This window comes from Vespa crabro, chromosome 3 (genome assembly GCF_910589235.1).
Source record: "Vespa crabro chromosome 3, iyVesCrab1.2, whole genome shotgun sequence".
Classification (NCBI taxonomy): domain Eukaryota; kingdom Metazoa; phylum Arthropoda; class Insecta; order Hymenoptera; family Vespidae; genus Vespa; species Vespa crabro.
The window spans coordinates 7,825,632-7,842,567 of NC_060957.1; the positions used below are offsets into that span (position 1 = coordinate 7,825,632).

The 16,936-nt window shown below is 33.4% G+C and overlaps 1 protein-coding gene and 1 long non-coding RNA gene across 6 annotated transcripts in view; one reads left to right on the top strand and one right to left on the bottom strand.

The window, feature by feature from the left end:
• LOC124422829 (nucleolysin TIAR) overlaps window positions 1-16,936 on the top strand; it is a 390,007-nt gene that overhangs the window by 130,124 nt on the left and 242,947 nt on the right. Inside the window, exon 2 of one of the 5 annotated variants that reach the window (XM_046959763.1) lies at window positions 7,431-7,680. The exons of the other annotated variants lie outside the window; for them this stretch is intronic. The gene's annotated coding sequence lies outside the window, so the exon portion shown is untranslated. The remainder of the gene's footprint in view (window positions 1-7,430; window positions 7,681-16,936) is intronic. 5 annotated transcript variants of the gene reach the window in all.
• Window positions 1,944-4,916, bottom strand: LOC124422832. The gene is made up of 3 exons (XR_006941933.1): window positions 4,456-4,916; window positions 3,130-3,267; window positions 1,944-2,574 (listed from the first exon to the last, which is right to left on the bottom strand). It is a non-coding gene; the product is annotated as an uncharacterized LOC124422832 (long non-coding RNA).

Sequence of the window (16,936 nt, forward strand, 5' to 3'; positions counted from 1 at the left end):
ACATTTTTATTTTAATTCAAAACAAATTGAACCATTTTTTTAGTACTCTTTTTTAGTACTCTTTATTCTAACTAAATATACATCTTCCTTCGTATATCTTCTAAGATATTATAGAAATAGAATGGTCCATTATTTCCAAAAAATAATAAGTATTACTGACGAACAAAGGCGATTATATAGCAAAAAAATTATAAAACATCGAGCCAATTCGGTAAAATTTTAATCATAAAAAAATCCCAAAACTTTTTAATTATTTAATATATCGTGTAAGATATCAGACTGAGTAGAAAATATATGAAACAAAAATGCTGAAAATAAAATAACTTGTAGCCACATATGTAGAAAATGTAGAGGTAAGCTTTCACACTTAAGTAAAATTTACAATACGTAGAGCATCTTACCTGTTCTCACCTACTTTAAATTAAACATACATAACTGTTTACCTGATTTTTATAATTAAAAGAATATGAAAACATTCGTTGCATAAATTCATACCGTCAAGATGCAAAAATGTACACCCCGATATTCTAGTTCAAACACATCTAATTCCAAACTAATTAGGAACACGTGCCAAATCTTGTAATCATCAAGTCAAAATTAATGATTATTTTCTAAATGAATAAAACAAAATATATTAGTATATACTAATATATATAGATACTAGTAATTTACGAGTATTTTAAAGTTTCAATAAAATATTATAACTGTGGTAAAATATTATAACTGTGGTAAAATATTTTATCTGTGGTAACTGTAATTAATCTAAACAAAACAATGTTAATAATATACTAGGTATAATAGCATATTTATTTATTTAAAAATGATCTCGAACCGACATACGATTCATCATCTAACATGCAAACACAGCTGAAGCGTACATTGGGCACAATCACTAGCACAATAACAACCACCAAAGAGGGAACTTAAAATTAAATGCGTAGTAATTGTTTTCCGCCCATATCAGTAACACCTGGGCACATACATAGATGAAAACGCAGTAAACATGGGAATAACGGAAATTAGTTTATTAGAAGCTGAAAATACTGAGTTAAATTGATTAACTTAATATTTAAGCTTATGTGATATGACTACAAGTCTTCTTGTTTCCCAGCAATGACTTTTGAATCTTTTTTTTAGAAGCAATGATCGTTGAAATTTTTTTTTTATCATGAAAATTGATTAAATATTTCATTAATTTTTCATGGAAAAATTTCGAAGAACACTTTTCAACAAATGATTATTCTAATAAAAGAAGATCATGATTCATCATTTGATTTTAAGAATCTATTCATCACGTTTGTCTTCTTGTTCATTTTTTAGTACATCAATGTCGATAAATTGATATAGATGGCGATTAAATTAAATAAGTATAATGTATGTAATTTAAATACCATCATATGCTTTTTTTAACAAAATCGGTTAAATGCACAAAAATGAGTCCTAATTAATTGCATTGTTAATTAAATGATTCGAATTGATAAAACAACAAGAAAATCTTATTCTAAGCTAATATAAATAAGCACAATAGAAAAACAATGAAAAATACTCCCAATTAAAAATGTGTCGCTCGCGAATAAATCTAAAAAAGGAATTGCTAGCGGTTACTATGTCCATCTGAATAATTTATTAAAAAAATTATAACTAGTAACTCGTGCCGATTCGAATCTTTCGTCCTCTACATGATTGAGTATTGGAATGACTTTAAATTTCTTTACTTACTACTTAAGAAGTTCTCTGATGGCTCCAAAACACTCGTCCATGTCGAAATTAAGGAAGGTTAATCCGTAAAAGTTTGAAGATGAGGTAAAGGTCGACATTGAAGTTGGTTGAAATTGCTGCAGATTGAAATCACCGTGGATTTAAATCGTAGTAGATTCACATGAAGAGTTATTATAATTGACCTGGAAAAATTAATAAAAGTTAAATAATATGACCTGAAAAAAATGAAAAATAAAAATTTTATTACTATTATTGTAATAAAATAATTATTGTTTAATTATATACTGTAAAATATAAACATTTATTTATCAATAATCTCCTACAGAAAAGTATATTATTATTTTCGGCGATGCACTAACTCTAATGCACGATAATTATTTATTAATTACGAGATGGTCACTTAAATTTAATCCACGGATTTTTACTGTTAAAAAAAAAAAAAAGAAAAATAATACTTTATGCGAACAAACACTGACTCTACAATTGACAACTTTATACGCAATTGATTTAAGAGTATACTTATTAAGTATAGTTATTAAAGATTAATTTTTTAAAGTTATTAAGAAATGCGAACAAATTTACATTAACAAACACGGCTTCTATTTCGCGATTTTTTTTTTTAGCGATACAACATTTGATTTATTTATTGCTTTACTTACGATTGTAAGAACGACCTTTAAAAAAAAAACAAGAACAAAATTATTAGCATCATATTATTGTGAAAATGTTCAATACAAAAATTTACTTACTTTAAGTGTTTATTGATCTTTGAACGATGAGTCTCTTATCCCAATGATGAACTAATACAAAAATGATTCTACTTTGCAAATTTCCATTGATTCTAATTTTATTTAACTGTAAAAATAAAGAAAAAATTATAAAACGACAAAGAATATAACATTTATAAAGCATGTTTTTCTTGTTTATTGTCTGTGTAAGTAACACATACAAGCATTGATTATATCTCATTAATATCTTAAATTCAATATAATAAATAATATGAAAATTTAAATTATCTTATATTCTCTTATCTTATCTTATATTCTCTTATCTTTTTATTTTCTTAATCACGTTCCGTGATGTATTGACTTCAATACGCAATAATTATTTATTAATTACTGAATGAACGTTTTATACAAACAAATACTGACTTTATAATTGCTTTGCGTGAAGTCTATTTAAATATACATATTTCTAACAGTCAATATAAATAGTGAAACGCAAAAAGATTTTAATTGAACAAACTCAGATTATCTTACCATTTTTCTTCCGTTTAATCGATACAAAATAACGATAAAACTACAATCATTACTATCATTGTTATAATAAATTATTAAACAGCTAAAATATTCAATTATTTAAGATAAAATTAATGACATTGAAATAAAATATTCAATAATAGAATATTACCTGCTCTTCAAAACAGCCAAACGTTTGCTTGTTGGTATGTCGTGTGGTAATGAGGATACTGCCTGCTCTTGACCTTGGACGATCCCGACGCTTGACTGTTTTTGTTTACATGTATTCATCGCGAAGAATTTCCTGGAACTTCGAGGAAAAAACAGAATCAAAAGATCATAATGTACTGTTTAATGTATATATATTTGTTTATATTCTAAACTTTGTTTCATCAGTTTATATTAAGATTCCTTGTATGTACCATCGAAAATAGCTACGACGGAATACGGTGAGCATCAGCGTATTTCATATTTAATCTTATCAATACAAGGAATACAATAAAATCTATTAAATTCAAGGTAGGAATTAAAACAGAATTATATAAATTTATATATGTATATATATATATATTACCTAGGTGCATATATAATTATAAATAGATTATTATATATACATTTATACAATGATTAAGTTTCATAATACTCGATTTTCATATGTATTATGCGTATGAGTGTATATATGCTTGCTGCTTCTGTGCGTGCGTGTGTGTGTACTCATATATATGTATACGATAACTATAGAAATTTAATATCACAAAATTCGATAGATTATGATAAATGGATAATTAATTATTAATTTGAGCATCATTAAAAAGCGATAGAAATATTGATATCTTATAAATAATCTAGAAAATGTAAGAAAAAGTATTATGTATATAATGGCCCTCGAGGGAATGCCAAAGTATTACATTTTATTTTCGCGAATATCTTTTAAACGCGACAATGTTCCAATTTGCAAATATTTACACACGGAAATCACTTGTTCGATAATCGATTAATATATTGCAAGAAGATGTACGCTAGACAAATTATGCTAATTACTTGTAATTAAAATGACGTTGAAATTTTGTTGCAACTCGATGATGTCTATAAATGAAAATGGATGTCATTTTGAAAACCATAGGGGAAAGCAACTCGGATCGCGCATACGCACAGCGACACTTTCCTGTTGACCACCTGGAAATGTATAATTTCGCCATATATATTGTAAAAATATTGTTAAATTATAAATATGATATACAAACGTAAAAACCATCAAGAGTGATATTTCGTTAATCCAAATTACGAAAATAAATTATTGCAATTCAATATCTATAAAAATAATGTCTGAAAAAATGAATTACTTACGATGCAACATATACAAGGACAATTTTTATTACAAATATCTTTTATCGTCGATGTTATCATCACTTATAATTATATACCACAAAAATCTCATTTTCGAAAAGTGATTGTCATCTTGGAAGAAGGTACAAGTTAGCAAAAATATGTTAATTACCTGTAATTACAACGTAGAGAAAATAAATTCCGTCGCAACTTGGTAGCGTCCAACGAACAAAGCTGTCACCGGTCAAATGGATGACGAAGATTGACGAAGGTTAGCGATACCTGCCGAACGTTGGTTGCCGTTACCTGTAATTACACGTCATTTGACATGATCTATTATTCAAAGATATGATAACTTTATAAATATATGTGTAAACGTGTAAACCATCGAAACGATAATTTTGTTAATCCAAACTTATACATGTAATATCTGATTAATATATAAAAGAATGCAATAAATTATACGTATCCATTAATACACACGTGCAATATAATAAGATAGTATTAATCGGAAATAGTCGAAAATGATCGAAAATAGGTCGAGAAAGTTATATATGCGCGAACACGATTTACATTTAAATTGATTATTACGCTTTCGTTTATAACGAGTTCAAATTTTTAAAATATAAACTGAAAGAGGAAAGAGTGTATAAATATATAATATATATGTGCATATATATATATATATATATATATATATATATATATATATAAATGACGATTTTATTAGATTTTTAAAAAGTTCCTCCTATGTTTATAATAATTAAATTTGTTTATTCGAATGTTTTTGACATTTTTAGATCATATATCGTGGAAATAGGGTAGTGAAAAGGAACGAATCAATGTATCTACTATCATCTGACGAATCAGTTCAATAAAAATGCCTTATTTGTTGGACATATATACCGTACGGCTAATTATTATCCGTAGAGCAATCAAACACGGTTTTACTCTAGTACAATAAACATTGGGATATATTTACACGCGTGTGTTAGTGAGAACGGCTAAGCGATGGGCAGATGGGTGCAAAAAGAGAAACGGATAGATAGAGAGAGAAAGGCACATAGCAGTATATGCCATACATAGGCAAGTATCCATGATTTGCGCATCACCGGTGCGTATTGGAGCATGCAAAGCTTCCAATATTTGACTAGCGCAAGCTTTTGATTTATACGCTCGTCCAATAAAATACAGGCTTAAGTTTAATGCTTCAGAACCGGCTATGAGCGCTTTACTCGCCTATACATATCAACATGTATAGAATGCGTACGTTCTCTTCTCTTTCCTCCGTTCATCTATTTCTCTCTTTTCATTTCTCCCATTGTTTCAATCCCTACCGATTCAACAACGAAGTTACCAGTATGAACAAAACATGGAACTCGTATCGCTATACTAGTCATAAAATTTATAAAGTCCGCCTAACGCATTCATAAAAAATAACTTATCACGATCCTAATTGATAAAATATAAAAAATAATAGTATAGATTATCGTAGAATTTGCACATTTTTATTAAATATAACGATCGAATCTTATATAGATAAATCTGTCATAGATTATTACGTTTTATTGATTCGAATGAATTTTAGACAACTGTAATACAATTGAATCTTCTTTTATCTATCAATGTTAATGATTAAATATGGCGATCTTAATTTTAGTCAGGTGGAATATCCATCTGAGAAGGATGCTCTCGTATTCGTTCTCGAGAAACGATTGATTTCTAGGCTTAGGCAGGCACGTGAGTTAAATGTGTAACAACTTCCAGACCGAGCGTCCTGGCTTGTCGATGGTTCTTACGATGGCTCACAGACTTTTCTCAGGTCTTTGTTTTTTTAGTTCCAATTAACATTCTTCTAGTTGTGATCTAACATGACTGTTGTCATGTCTCTTTCGAATGAAAAAGACCGTAGTTTTTCTCTCGTGTCATTACTTTACTTATTTATTCCAATTAATCCTTTGGCTTAATTAATTACCTTTTCTTTTTCTTTCGAAGTAGATTGAAAATCGAAAATTGTTCGATTTATAAAATGGCTTGAGCTTTTCAATAAGACGAAAAAAGAAGAAGAAGATGTCTATCGTTTTATTAGGAAGACTTTGCACTTTCGCGTGACTTAGTCTAATGTACGAAGAAGACGAATAAGGATAGTGAAGTAGGTCGTCGAATACCGTCGAGGTTGAATGTAAAAGTGATGAAATATAAATATAGTACACGAGGGAGTGTTCCCTTCTTTAAGGCCTGTTTTTTTCCTTCCTACTCCTCCTTCTAACTTCAACTTTGTTTTTTTTCTCCTACCCATCCAAACATTTTAATCGATATCCAGTTCGGATAAATAAGGTGATAGAAATAGAAAAATGCGATTGGAGGGAAAACGTCTTCATCGAATTTAAATCGATCTTATTATCTTTGATGCTATTAATTCGACACCAAGTAATGAGAATATAAATGATCGGTAATGTTTATAAAAGGGATTAGATTTCTAAGTAGAAGCGTAACAAAGATATCTCTAGTAGGTAGCTCTTATTTTATACGTTTTCTCTACTCAAAAGTAACTCCGGGCAAAGGAAGCGATGTGACACGAGAGAGGAAAGTAAAAAGAAGAAAAAAAGGAAGTCATTACTTTATTTCAACGTCCATCTCTCTACTTTTCCGATGCCTCTTGGATATTTATACTCTTGATGGAAAGCAAAGCCGAACGAGGTAACGTTCGCGGTGCCTCGGGCTTCGATATCTGCGCATACGGTCCTTGTTATCCGATACACGTGACGGCGACGGCGTTGGTGGCCCTTGCCAAAGGTAGAGAAGCTTTCAAGCGAGCCGGCTTGCTCACCGAATGCGAAACAGTTCTGCTGTTTTTGTGATCCCATATATGCCAAGGGTAAAACTGGAATCGTAATGCTCGACGACGGTATCGTCAGAGAGAGAGAGAGAGAGAGAGAGAGAGAGAGAGAGAGATCGATTTTCAGCTAATGGTCCTTCTTCCATGCAGATAAGCATCACAAAACAACGGTCCATTAAAAAATTTTCTTTTAAAATAATCTGAAACTTTGAAACATCATTATTACAAACAAGATATCGTTTATTATTAATAAATCGTGTTTTAATCTCAAGTATCTTCTAATAAACGGATTTATCATCCTCTTTCAGTCGTTGAGACGAGGATATATTCTCTGCCGGATATATGCATCTAGTTTCTATGGAGAACATGGTCGAGATATTAAAGGGCTACGTAGAAGTCGAGAATCAAGAGTCGGGACCGACTTACAAGGTCGACGCTCGTGTATATCCTTAACGAGGAGAGAAGTCGCCGCTGTGCCATAAGAGAAAGAGCGAACGAGAAAGAGAAAGAGAGAAAGAGGGGGAGAAACAGAGCTTTTGCTAACGTGGAAACAAGTTGGTGAGAAACTCAGATTAAAATGAAACATCTCGAAAACTTTGTCTAGTCTACGTGTTTGCCTTGCCGAATGTTTAATCGTTCCGGAAGTTCGTATTGTCTTGTTAGAGTCAGCGCTTCGGCGCGTTACTTCAGCTTACGAATTAAATTTGGTTTATCGACAATACTTATTTCATGGCATTGCGAAATGCACTCCATGGTAACGTGTTTTTCCCGCATGTTTCACCCATTCCCATTCGCATATCTACGAATAATGTTTAGCATCGATAATTCATCCATAATCAGTATGAATTCATTATCATGATCATAGATATATGTATATATACATACATATATATATATATGTATATATACATATATATATATATATATACATATATATATGTGTGTGTGTATATATATATATATTACATCTTTACGTTAATGTTATTATATGTGTACTTACAATGTATATACAATTGTATGTATGTACGTATTTCTGTATGTATATATATATATATATATATATATATATATATATATATATATATATATATATCAGAAACACCCTCGAGGAATTCTCGCATAAGCTAATCTGTACGTACTTCTTGTCAATGTCATGAACGATCAATACGTGTACGTTGCGTATACATATCCTCGTGGCACGCATGTAAACATATGCACTATACGTAGTGCTTATGTACATACCCGTACATACGTACCACTAGGAGTATTCATACATGTCTGTGTAGATACATCTGTCCGTATACATATATATCTATGCGCGCATGTATTACACGCATACCACGATGGCAATGGATATATAGGGGAACAACATACCTGTATTCACGTACACATTCCATCTTTATTAATATTGCTACCGTACGGTGCCTATTCTCTCAAATAACATATTCACTTAATATTAATAATATAAATATTAATAATAATAATAATAATAATAATAATAATAATAATAATAATAATAATAATAATAATAATAATAATAATAATAATAATAATAATCATAATAATAATAATAATAATAATAATAATAACAATAATAACAACAACAACAACAGCAATAATAATAATAATAATAATAATAATAATAATAATAATAATAATAATAATAATAATAATAATAATAATAATATATTCTCGTGATATTCTCTGTCGCGGAAAGCAATGTAATTATTAATTTACAACGGTCCATATAGTATTTCGTATTTTGTAGACGTGTTTATTTCGTAAATTCGAAAACCAACTTCATATTCAGGATAATGAAAAATTATTCTTTCTGGGTTATTGACCTCGGAGAGAAGAATTTAACGATTATCTTGATATTATTTATCGCTAAATACATTCTGGCGAGGTCTACCGGCTCAACGAAGAAAATACCTTTTGAATATTCATTGATAAAAAAAGAGAAAAGGGAAAAAAAATCTTTTGAAATATATCGGACAGAGAAGTTCGTCTTGGAGAGTTAAGGTATCGCCACTCGTTTACCGCAGCCACTATGATCGAACGTGACTTAAAAGCCAACAGATCTGTCTCTGACTCATTATACGCTTGATTATAAACGATGACCGACGCGAGCCTGACAGCGCCTGACCCTCCTGCCTTTTCAAGAAGAAATATGACTCGCCTTAATGTAATTCAAAAAGGAGCGAAAGGGTTACGGAAGGAAGGTGACGCGAGAAAGAAAGAGAAAGAGAAAGAGAAAGAGAAAGAGAAAGAGAGAGGGAGAGAGAGAGAGAGAAGAGAGAGAGAGAGAAATATGACGGACGTTTCTTTCCTTTCTTTCCTTTTCTTTCTTCTTCTTAACCTTTCGTCTGTTTAAATATCTCGCGTCCATCTAATCGTTCGAGTCGTTGTCCCGACGGGTGGCCGTTAAATTAAAATCGAGGAGAAACTTCGATTATCGCTGTTTATTAAGGTTGTCAGTCAACGATCAAAAGAAGCGGCTGTTCATTAATAATTAAGGATTTAATTAAGATTTATTCCTGATGCTACTAAAATATTATTGAAAAATTTTAATGATGGGGTAAAAAAATAGGTGAGGAAAGCTACCTTCGGTATTTAACATTCTTATTTAAATTGACTTCCTTCGGCAATGAAATTTCTTTATGTGATAGTAACCGGCGAAATACTTCTGGTATTCCAGTTACTATCTCGCGATCGTCTAGTGTACAACAAATCAGAGTTTCCCTCGAGCGTGACAGAAGTCGGCTGGTCGAACGCTTGGCGTGATCCACCCTTATTAAAGCGTTACTTGCTTACTTATTGCCTATGGCTGAAACCTTTTTCATTGCCTTCTATTCCCTCCCCTTTTCCTCAATGGCCTACCGTCATACCGTTGCTTCTCATCGTTCGCCGAGACACGTTCGGTCTGAAAACTTGGACGGTTTTTAATTTGCCAACCGTCAGGGACGACTCCGGCTCTCCGGATGGAATCGAAGGATATGAACTGCGGACGTTAATACATTACAAGAAAATTGTTAGAACTTTTTCTTTTCGTTGTCTCTCTCTCTCTCTCTCTCTCTCTTTCTCTCTCTTTCTCTCTCTTTTTCTCTGCCCCTTCCTTCCTTTGCTTTCGTCTTTTTTCCTCTTTCTATACGAATGAGTTCGAAGAAATCGTTTATCTTTATTGTCCGTATAATAGAAATCCAAACGATAAAGTCAAATTTTGAAATGACTAGAAGTATTTCATTCTTCGAGTATATAAGTCGAGCTACATCTTCCGAGGTACATCTTGTCCTTCAGAAATTCGTATTGATTATCATTAAAAAGGATAACAAAAACACGTTTTATATACATTTGATACTTAAGTAACGCATTATTAACACTGTAATTAAAGTATACCGTTTAATGTAGCTGAAAAAGATTGGTAGATTTTTAAAGAAAAACCTTAGAAGACATTGTGAAAGAAATGGGCAAGTAAACTTCTCAAACATTCATTTCGTCGATCTGTCGAAGCTTCCGCCCTTTTCCGATGTTCTTCCTATTTATCTCCGCTTTACGCCCATTCTAAGACATTCTTTAAATGAAGTTTGTCTTTAATTACAAGAACCTCTTTCTTCTTCTTTATTTTTTATCTACTCTCTCTCTCTCTCTCTTTCTCTCTCTCTCTCTCTCTCTCTCTTTCTCTTTCTTTTTTATCCGCTGGCATTCTTTTTCATTTTTTATTCGAATCACCTTGTCTAGGAAATTTAATATTGACTTGAATCGTTGCATTAACGATTATCTGCAAGCTTTCTTCTCATTCATTTAAACGCGTCAATTTCAATAACCGTTAAATTTCTGTGTAGATACATTGTAAAATATGAATCAGTGACTTACATTTTCCAAATCATCGTGTTTATCCATAAATAAATGTCAGTTGTTATTATAATTGGCGACATATTCTCATTACATTACATAAAGCTGAATATGCAAATGTGCGCGTCCTTGGTATACGTGAGTACCTAATATTATTACGCGTAATGATATTCATGTCATTAACGGGAATAGCCCCGAGCAATGCTTTCCTCAAAATCGATACTCACTTTGGAAATAGTTTATCCATTTCTATTTTAGCACATGCACAAGTTTATATATGAAATTCGTGTGTATATGTATATACCGGTATATCTTAAAAAGCAGTTACATTGAAAACGAGACAAGAATTGAGTTAAATCATTCGTGAAATATATGATAATCTTAAAAATGATTTTTATCCTTTGATAATTAAATGATTTTTAATAAAAATGATTCTTTTCCTTACCGTTAAAGTTAAGAATACACAGACTCTCGATCTAACTTGCTATAATTGTAAAAATTGTATTCAAATAAAAGAATAACGTATAATAGAAAACACGTTACGGCAATGTAATATTGTAATTTTGTACGAATAAATTTAATGATTTCTATACAAAATGGAATACTGGAATGAAGGTAAAAAATAATCATGGAAACGTTATAACACGAGGCTTTCAGAGACCTTGTTCGTTTGCAGAAAAAGTCAGAGGCGAGCTTCTACGATCTTTTTTCGTTTTCTTTTTTTTTTCAATAATGTTCTTTCGACCAACAGGCACGCACCAGAGTGGTTGGAACAGGTAGCTTTTAACGAAACCATTTTCCACGTTTCCCGCGGCTTTCGTTGTCTAAGGCAGATGAATTTTCAAACGAATGGTCAAAATGGTCGACAGGTAGACATTGAAATAACCGTGATATACAGAGAAAGTGTATACACGTCAAGTACCGGTTTCGCCAGAAGGATGATATACTCAAACGTATACTCGCGGATCTTCTTTCTCTGTATGAGTTCGTCGGCTTGTCGAGAGGGTTGTGCTACGTCAGAGTCACTAACGTTTTTCCGTACAATCTGATCGCAAGAAAAAAAAAAAGACTAGGAAATACACGATAGATGATCCACGTTCTATATATACATATATATATATCTATATAAAATATATATATATAATATGTGTATATATATATATATAGACTTTATATCCGTACTCAAAAGGCATTACTGTGATATGCGTATGCTTGCAAAAGGTGGAGAAAAGTAGGAAGAGATGAGGGGAAAGAGAGCATCGCTGCCAGGCTTGCGGAGGAAACATCAAACAGATCTTTCGCCAAATGTCATGTCAGTCGTACTTTGGGAATCCGATATTTTATTTTACTCTATCGTTCTTTGTCTTATTTCGTTTTCCTCTCCCTCTCTCTCTCTCTCTCTCTTCCTCTCTTTCTCTTTTTCTTTCTATCTATATACACGATACGCTGTTTCTTGTCTTCTTTCTTTTTCCCTTTTTCTATCCACCTTGTTTCTATCCTCCTCTTTTACTTTTCAGACTTCTCAAGATCTTAACATTCATCCTTTTACCTTACATTCTTTTCTATCCTTTTAGATCGAGAGATCCAACTACATTGTCGTTGAAACTCGCATGTTGCTCCTTCGATCGAGGAAAAATTTCATTTGGCGAAACGAACCGCGATGCGGAATCTCCGCGTCGTGGTAATTCGCCAATTTGGAACTTGCTATTCCTCGTGATGATGCTGTGGTGTCGACGAGCGTAAACGAGACGCAAAGTAAGCGCTGAGACGAGTAGCAAGTTTTCTTCTTTTCTCTATCTTTCTTTCTTTCTCTTCTCTCTCTCTCTCTCTCTCTCTCTCTTTCTTTTGATATAACATCAGCAGCAGCCTGACCGGGACACGTTAATTACTAATTCATTGTACCGCATTAACATGCTACCTAGTCCGTCGCCGGAAACTTTCGATACGCTCTCTCTATTTATTTATGATACTCTCTCGTTTTTCCATGAGTTCACTCTACACCAACATGGATGAAAGTGAGAGAGAGAGAGAAAGAGAGAGAGAGAGAGAGAGATGTTCCTTTTTCTCCCTTTCGGGAAAAGCAGGGGAGAGATCCTTTCGCGCAAAACTCGCTTCTCCTCCGCGACTGCATTACTTGATATTAATGAGAATATTCGGATTAACGTCCGCATTAATATTAGCAGAAGTACGATATTAAATATCGTGAATTATTTAAAATAAGCAAGAGCTCACGAGAGTCCGATAAAAATCCAAAACGTACGAACGTCATTGTCGCTTCTGTATATAACGTTAATAGCGAGAGAATATGGTTATTACTTATTACGTTCATTAATCCTTGTTAATTTCGTTTCGTGCCTCTATCGTTTCTCTCATCTAACTTTCGTGATCAACAGTTGTCATTGCGAGTCAGATCTTTTTCTTCTCTCTCTCTCTATTTCTCTCTCTCTCTCTCTTTCACCCTTCCAACATACCCCAATCCACCAACAGGGTGAGGCTCGTATTTTCACAAAAACTATTACTTTGCGAAACGACTCTGGTGAAGCGTAGTTTGCACGAAGCAATTTCATTTTTAATTAGCCAAACTTTAAGCACGACTTTAATGTACGCAGTAAAGTTCCCTAGGACGGCGTAGTGTAATTTTAGTTCTGCAATGCCTTCATTCCTGTATCCGAGTCGTTCGCGGATGCACGCATGGGTGAAATTATTGCCAATAAATCTCTACCCTGGTATCGCGGCCGTACTCTTATTGTTTTAGCCGCGCGAGTTACGACGATGGAGAAATGAATTGTTATTCAATAGTGCAAAATACGAAGGAAACGAAACGAAAATGGAATATCGGCCAACGGCGTGACATGAATTGGACGATGATATACGATACGGCTTCTCTTTCTTCGCCAAATCATTTCGAGCCCATCTCTCTGTTTTTCCTTTTTCTCCTATTTTTTCCATAAAAATATTATATTTCGATGTATATCGATCCGATAAATATGTTTCTTTCAAATCCGTCTTGCTTGCTTTACTCCTATAAATTGATTCGTACATATCAAATCAGAAATAACCTTATATATAGTAAGTACCTAAATATTACTATTTGTTATTGATTCGTAAAGTAGAATTCTGAGAATGTATATAGTCAAGCCCTTATGTATATGTTTTTTACCGTCTCGTCAAATTGAATTCTTAGAATGAAAGTAAGCATTAACCACATGTGGTTCGTACTTGAAAAAGGTTATACCTTTTTGTTGTCTCAATAAGGGCACCTGTGAACTTTCTTCATGTATGTTTATGTTTATGTTCGAGAAGAAATACAATAAGGAAATCGAAGTTTTTAAGGGTAGTAGGAGAGACAGTAAAGATCAAGTAACCAGCTTGATAAATTTATCTTTTTGCTTCGTTCGAAAGATCTTCATTTTTTAATATCAACAGTCGGATCTAAGGAAACTAAAGAGTCAAAAACAATATGTTATTTTTCATATAATTTATCTTGACATTTATTGTATCAATTTTTCTTTTTATTTCACTTTAAAAAAAGGCGCGAATAGGAAGCAGACATAGAAAAACAATCAAGCATTCGCTTATTGAATTACCAAATACACATATATGTTCTAAATATATCATATTGCACTGCCAGCATTTTTCACGAAACGATTTTCAAACTGTCTGACAGAAATATCGAATTTCTCGCATGCGAATGACGTCAGAGAGAAAGATCGAAACAAAATGAGAGAATATGCGAAAGAGAAACAAGTTCGCAAGATTCGCAACCATCGGCTGCCGAGTATCACCACTACCTAACCACCCCCTCGTAAACGAGTACGTAAAAGCGAAAAATCGAAGACACTCGCACGAAAGAAAGTCGAAAGTAATTTCGTTTTTCTTATGTGTTGGTATCGACGCTCGGTCGATATACTATATAAATTCATAAATATATGTATTTATATATATATATGAGTGTGTGTGTGTGTGTATACCTACACAAATAATATCGATTCATACGCGGAGACTCAGCTTTGATCATCCACGAGTCATTCGGATGCGAATTGCTCGAAGGTACGTAATTTCGTCTACGTGGCCTTCCAAGTAGACTTTCACCCCCTAGACGACCCAGCAACCTACCGAAGCGAGCTACTTTCTACCGCAAACTCTCGACCGCCTTCTAAACCTCCCTCAACCCCTCTACACCAGTTTCCCCTTCTTTTCAACCCATACCGGCATCACCACCACCATCGCCACAGCGGGCCGCGTATTTGCGCAACTTTTTAAATTTCCGGTCGCGGATTGCCTCCATCGCGGTCTATACTCTCTTCTACTCCTCCTCCTCTTCCTCTTCGTTTTCCTTTTCCGTGGAACAATAAAGCGGACGCGCGCGACGACCACCATTGCGATACGATACGATACGATATGAGAGTTACCCGATTCTTCCCCTTTCCTCCTCCCTATTTCTCTCTCTTTCTTTTTCTCTTTCTCTCTTGCTCTTTCTCTACTTTAATGTACGTACATATAGGCCGGATGTCCATTTCCCATCGACTTGAATTAGAGGAAATTTCTCACTAGAATCCCTTCGGCTCGTTACGAATTAAAGGAGAGACCGGTAATAACTTCTTGTGTGTGTAGTTTCCGAGCTTGAAATCGAACATAGGATCGCCCATTTCGTTCCTTTTCCACCGATTGTTTTCGCATTTTATCGTATTACGCCTCGAGCGTGCTATCTGATCTCTTTCTTTCTCTCTCTCTTTCTCTCTCTCTCTCTCTCTCTCTCTCTCTCTCTCTCTCTCTGTCTTTCTTTCTGTTTCTTTCTTTTTCTTTCTCTCTAATTTGTACAAAATATTAATTTAATAGTAAAAAATCCTTCTTTGTTATTTACATACATGTATAGATGTGTTTAGAGAAAAGGACGTGTACGTAATTATACATCTTTATTCATAATTTACATGATATCAAATAAGCATGTAATTATTCCTTTGTTTGGTGAATAAGAACGAATAAATTGAGAGATGCTTTTCTCTTTTCAAAAACAATTCGCTTATGAAATGGTTATGCAAGAAAGTATCTCCTAACTAAAAGTTAGTTCTTAGTTTTTCTCTTCGTATAATACGCAAATATGACAGAGAGAGAGAGAGAGAGAGAGAGAGAGAGAGAGAGAAAGAAAGAAAGAAAGAAAAAGAGAGAACTCTTCATGGTATACGTCAAACGTAGCCATTCTTTTGTACGCTCGGAGAATTTTCATATAGTCCGAAGTGCATATATGCGGAGAGAAGAAGAACTCGCTTCGTAACTTCTTCATCACCCTCCGCAACAACATCTCGAATCTCGCGGCATCCACCAGGCCATTCGTGTACAGCTACACCAGTACGTACATAGGTACTAGCGGATGCTGTGGGGAGAAAAATAGTAGTTAGTAGTAGTAGATGTAGTGGTAGTAGTGGTAGAAATGCTGGTAGTATGGGTTGCCCGGGAAATTGTGAAAATAATTTTGTACCGACGAAAAACATGGCGAAGACCGACGGTAAAGCGAAACAGCAGTCCTCTCCTCTCACACCTCCTTCTTTCAACTCCCAACTTTGCGCTCGCGCGTCTACGCATACAAACCTGAGACGAAAAGATAGCCGGCTCCTAGGAGTGCTGTATACTCGCCAGAGGGCTGTATACTCGTGTAGTATGTTAATCTCGTGGCGTTACAGCTCGTATAAAATATAAAACTCACTCAGTCATTTGCTACTTTTTTCTTCTTCTTCTTGTTCTTCTTCTTCTTCTTCTTCTTCTTCTTCTTCTTTTTTCTCTTTCTCTTATTCGTTTCATATCTTTTGTATCCTTTTTCTCTTATTTTCTCGCGAACAAATGTCGATATACTACTTTTGTAAAGTTAACTAAAGTTTACTAAGAATTAGATGATCGACTTAAAATCGATTCAGTAGTGACTGGTAATTACTCTTGATTAAGGTATAATCTCAAGATCGTAATT